Below are 5,929 nucleotides of genomic sequence, written 5' to 3' on the forward strand. Positions count from 1 at the left end.
TGACTATTGTTGCAGCAGCACGGCCCCATGTTAATGGTTTTCATAATAATCTTTTGAATTTCAGACTGAAATATATAAATAAAAAAAAGGGAGTAAGAGAATCAAATCAAATCAAATGGTTTCCCCACAAATAATTAATACTCTTTATGTTTTTTATTGTATTACTTAGAATTTAATTTTAGAAAATATTGTTTAGAAAAAAAAATTACCCCACCTCCTTGAAAAATGAATTATATAAAAAAAAAAACTTTAAATGCTTGTACCATACATATTTTTTCATAGAAAAATTAATAGTGTTTGATTATTTTTTATAGAAAATGTGTAATAATTACATATTTTTTATAAAAAATATGTGCAATCAAACACACTTTTAATATATTAATTATTAATTTGTCCGTCTTTTTTCAAATTTCACTATGCATGCTGTTAGGGCCTATTTGATTGCACTTCTTTTCCATGGAAAATGAATATTTTCCACCTAAATTCCATCTTTTGTAGTGTTTGATTGTATTTCTTTTCCAGAGAACTTAATTTCTCATTTTCGGTCACGTGACCCAGTTTTCTAGCTTTTGCTGGAAATAGTTTTCCTAGGGGGGGGTTGTTTTACATTTCCAGGGAATTCCCTATCGCGCGCACAGCCGATTCCTCGATTTCTCTAGGGTTTCCTCTCCCATTCGAGCCGACTTCGTTCCCTTCCTCTTCATTGCCATCCACCGCTGAAGTCGAGCCCTTACTTGGGCTTCGTCACCATCTTTGACTTCCTGTGAGTCACCATCCACCACCGAAGTAGACCATCTCCGACTTCTTGTGACTCGCCATTCATCTTCGACTTGGGCTTCGTTGCTATCTCCACAAAAGACCAGCTCTGACTTCGTTTTCGTCGCCCTCTTCGCAGAAGACCATCTTTGATTTCAAGTTTCACACCACCGACGCATCTTCATCTTCTTCCATGGTAACGTTTCCGTCCTCATTCTGTTCTTATTTCTGTAGATCCAGCGAGCGATCTTGGTATTTGTCCATCGATCTTGGTTTTTCTCTCTGTTTCAGTGAACGATCTTGGCCTTCGACCATCGATCTGGAGTCTTCGTCCACCGGAAGAGATCTTGTTCTCTGTTTCAGCGAGTGATCTTGGCCTCTGTTTCAGCAAGCGATCTTTATGTTCGCCATCTCCGCTGAAGTCGACCTCCGATTCCAACTTGCAGACCGCCGTTCATCCTCGTCGCCATCTTCGTCCATGTAAGCTTTCGTCACCATCTTCCCTATCTTGGGAAATTTTTGTTCTAAAAATTTAGAATACAGAAAACTTCTCAACATTATAAATTTAATATTCTGATATATGTCCATATTTGTGTGGAATAAAGAAAAAAAGAAACCAAAGTAGCTTTGGTTTTTGTCACTTCTGCATATTGTGATATATACTTCTGGCCCGCTTAAAAGAATTAATACCAAGACGAGATTATATGAATTCCAAATTGGTGGTCGGTTCAATGGATTGGGTGGAATCACCTTTCTTTCTCTACTTTTTAATAATTAAGAAGTAAGAAAAGATTAAAAAAGAAAAAGAAAGGATCTCAATCCCTCACCCATCTACTCAATTCAAATCAAATCAAGTCACTTGTGACCAACCCAATTGCACCCTACGTTAAGCCAAGTTTCCTTATTGACTTATTGCCTAATTGGACTGCCCAAAATGCCTTTTGTTTTTTGTTTGTTTGTTTGTTTTACTGTAGGATTCAAATCATAAAAGCATTGATGAGAAAGTGATGCCCTCTTTATTGTCAATGACAACTACAATAAATAATTGCAAACAAAATATGGTGAAAGTTCTTAAACTTGAATATATATCCAGCGAAATCAGTGGAGACCATGTACATGGTGAAAGTAATTAAAGTACAATTCTTTAATTACTTACTATGTTAACTTCATATACTTAGCCACCAAACTGAGCTGTAATTTGTTCATTTATCTATTATCCTGTGTCTGTCTATGCTCATTGGATAATTAATTATTAGGGGTCTTACATGAACTGCCTATCACTGTTATTAATCATTTGTTATTTGGACATTATGTATTTTCACTCTGTTGATTTCCTAATGACTTGACCATGTTGATTTCCACTCCCATGTCTATCTATCTAATCTATCTATATATGTATTTTCAAACATAATTAAAATAAATGCACCCCCATGATAATAATTCTGAGTTCAAAAGTAAAAATAAAAATAAAATAGAGGGTGATTAAGGAGTGTGGAAAGCTGCTGCTTGCATTGGAGGGAATTTTTTAACTAGATGCTTCAAAACTTTTATCTCTTTCTAGCAACATCATCAATCAGTCTTTTTTAGTAACATTTCTCACTCTCGATATCTTTCTGAATTTTACAAACTATTGTAGTTTAATTTGTCGTCTTTTTTTATATGTTGATTTTATTGAATTTTTATTTTATACGTGGTAGTGAGTAACATGCCTTCAACAAGGAATCAACGTCGACGGCAACAACAACGTTTGGGTTTATTTTGGACGATGGTCATGCAAGCGATTGTGATATATAATTATATTAAGCGTCGCAACCGACATCTCCCAAGGGCTCCTCATATAAATTGGGATTTTGAAAAATAAATGACCCTTACACGAATGTTTGGAATGAGTGATGAAATTTGTCATAACCTACTTAGGATGAAAACATAGTCGTTTCATAGATTTTGTGCTCGGTTACAAACTTATGGATTGGTTGATAGTAGATCTGTCCTTGTTGAGGAACAAGTGGCTATTTTCCTAAACACGGTCGGGCATGACGAACGTAATCGAGCTGGAAGTTTTACTTTCTTTAGATCTGGACAAACAGTGAATCATTACTTCCATAGGGTCTTACACGCTTGTCTCAAACTATATAGAGATGTTGTCAGTAACGCCACTGTTCACAACTCACCATACGAGAAAGAAAATGTCAAGCCTTGGTTCACATATTTTTAGGTTAGGAGTTGAAATTATTTCATTATATATTTTGTAAAGGTTCAATATTCTAAAGTAATTTTCTTATTAAAAGTTTTTTTTTTTTTTTTTTTTTGTTAAAGGATGTTGTAGGGGCAATAGATGGTACACATATTCCTGCAAATGTCCCCTTAGAAGAACAAGCTAGGTATCGCAATAGAAAGCAAGAGATTTCTCAAAATGTTTTAGTAGCTTGCACATTTGATATGAAATTTACACATGTGCTTGCCGGTTGGGAGGGATCGGCACATGACGGTCGATTGTTAAGGAGTGCAATATTACGATAAGGACATAAGCTGACAGTTCCTTTGGGTAAGTTGTACCACTAGTTTGATATCATTTTTTTTCACAAGGTTACCAATTATTTAATAATGATAATGTAACAAACAATTCTTTGATAGGTAAATATTATCTCTGTGATGCTGGCTTCCCATTGGTTTCGAGATTTCTTGCACCATACCGCAGGACTTGTTATCATTGTAGAGACATTGAGGGTCAACGTCCTAAAAGTAGTAAGGAGTTGTTCAATTTTCGCCATTCATTTCTACGTAATGTTGTTGAGAGGACAATTGATTTGCTTAAGAGAAGATTTGCATATTTGAGACATCAACCCTACCACAACATTGAAACGCAAGCAAAGATAGTCCTTGCTTGTTGTGCCGTCCACAACTTCTTAAGGAATGATGATATAGAAGATGTTTGTGGTGAGGACGTAGATACTAGCGATGATGAGGATAACCCTACACATGTCGATGTATCTGAAGACGAGACTCCAAATGCTCACATATCTTTCACAACTGATGCAACATGGTCAAATAATAGGAATACAATTGCTGATTTAATGTGGGCTAATTATCGTCCCAACCATGATGCATGAGTTGATTTCGATTAAATTTGAATTTTTAATTGTCATAAACTTGCTTATATAACATATGTTGTATTTGACATGTTATCATTAGTCAGTTATTATTTTTTGTACATGGTATTATGTAATGGTTGACCATAACTTTTTTAATTTTGAAAGACAGATTTTATGGTACATAATCAAAAAAACCCTATGGGAGAGGAAAATAACTCAAGCCAAATGGATCCTGCATCGAAAAATCGTCACATACGTTGGAATGATGTAATGGATAATTGTATGATTAGCGCACTATATCATCAAGTGTTGACCGATCACAAAAGAAGTGACAATGGTGTTACTTCATCTCAAGTGTCAAAAGTAATTGAGAGTGTAAATAATGGATGTGGAGTTGTGGTGTCGGAAAAAAATGTAAGGGGGCGTTTGAAGACTATTAAGAAAGAATATGTTGAACTTCGTCAATTATTAAATATGAGTGGTTTTGGGTTGGATCCTAACACTGGACGTGTCACAGCCGATGCATTGGCTTGGGAGGAGTTTCTTAAGGTATAATGCTTTATCGACCATGCAACTTTTTTGTCATTACACATTAGTAGTATAGTTTCTTTTGGGCATTGACAAGTCATGAAAATATTTGCCTTTGTTTCTAAAATTTTTTTTAGGGGAAACTAGAATTTGGAAAGTGAAAGAACAAACATTGTCCTCGGTATGATGAGTTGGAGGTTATCCTTGGAAATGATGTTGCTACAGGAGAGCGCTCAACAGCTGGCAATGACGATATCTCTCCTATCCATGGTATTTATAAAAGTAAATAATAAATATATATTATTCATAATATGCCTTATATAATAGATTTTAATAAGTTTTTTTTTTTTTATAGTGGATGAAAGTGTAAATGAGATTGATAGTCAAAGTGAAATTACAAATTCAAGCAAAAAAAGTGATTCCAAGCGTAGCGCCGAAGGAGGAACTAACAGAAGCCGGTGTAAACGTACCCAACCTGATGAGAGTATTATTGCCCTATCGAGTATTGCCGAATCATCAAAAAGAATTGCCAATGCTATGGAAATTCAAGCGACATTAGATACAAAAAAACATATAAATTGGCAATTGGTTTTAGAGAAATTAAAAGGCATGAAGATAGATAGGCATGATGTGATGCAAATCATGAATATATTTAAAGCGGATGAAAGTTTTGTGAGAATTTTTATGAGTTTGACTGATGAAGCATTTATGTGGGATTGGGTTTTTGAGAAACTTGGCCGTGATCCACCTCCACTTAATTAGTAGATGATGTTTGGTATGTTTGTGACAAACACTATTTAATTTGTAAGGCAGAACGAAACTGCATATATTTTGTGTTTGAATGAGACTAGTGGATATGTTGTGTTTGTATTCCAATATGTATGGTATTGCTGGAAATTTTATTATGTATGGTCTTGCTGGAATTTCAGGTGTATTATATGTTTATGGCTTGCTGGAAATTTTATTATGTATGGTTTTGCTGGAATTACAGATATATTATGTTTATGGCTTTACAGGTGTCTACTTGACAGGTGTATTATGTTTATGGTTTTATGGCTTTACAGGTACATTATGTATGGTCTTGCTGGAATTACAGGTGTATTATGTTTATGGGGGTTTTACAGGTGTATGCTTGACAGGTGTATTATATTTATGGCTTTATGTTGGTTTTTCTGATCCTCATTATTATTGTTGTTTGCATTACAATTGTGGGGGCATATTTCTTGTTGATGTTTGCGTTACAGGTGTATTATGTTGATTTTTATAGATTTCTTATTAAATGTCGAGAATTACAGTAATGATGGTCTTCTATCCATGTTGTTTGATTGAGAACAGAGAACAAGAAAATTCATTTATGTTTCAGCGAGATTTTGTATCCATATTGTTTGATTGCAATGGGTGCCTTCATCTACCGAAAGAGATCTTGGTTCTCTGTTTCACATTCATAATGAATTTTGACTTTGAATTACAGCAATATTCATGTTGGTTTTTATGGATTATTGTTGTTGTTTGCATTACAATGATGGTTCATAGGAGAAGTGACAAACTCCCGA

The 5,929-nt window shown here is 34.7% G+C and overlaps 1 long non-coding RNA gene across 1 annotated transcript; it reads left to right on the top strand.

Moving 5' to 3' along the window:
- Nucleotides 1–444: 444 nt before the first annotated feature.
- Nucleotides 445–5,298, top strand: LOC127802588 (uncharacterized). Its single transcript, XR_008023308.1, has 5 exons — nt 445–952; nt 1,048–1,236; nt 4,018–4,397; nt 4,514–4,646; nt 4,732–5,298. It is a non-coding gene; the product is annotated as an uncharacterized LOC127802588 (long non-coding RNA).
- The last annotated feature ends 631 nt before the right edge of the window (nt 5,299–5,929 follow it).

This window comes from Diospyros lotus, chromosome 5, assembly GCF_014633365.1.
Source record: "Diospyros lotus cultivar Yz01 chromosome 5, ASM1463336v1, whole genome shotgun sequence".
Taxonomy (NCBI): Eukaryota; Viridiplantae; Streptophyta; class Magnoliopsida; order Ericales; family Ebenaceae; genus Diospyros; species Diospyros lotus.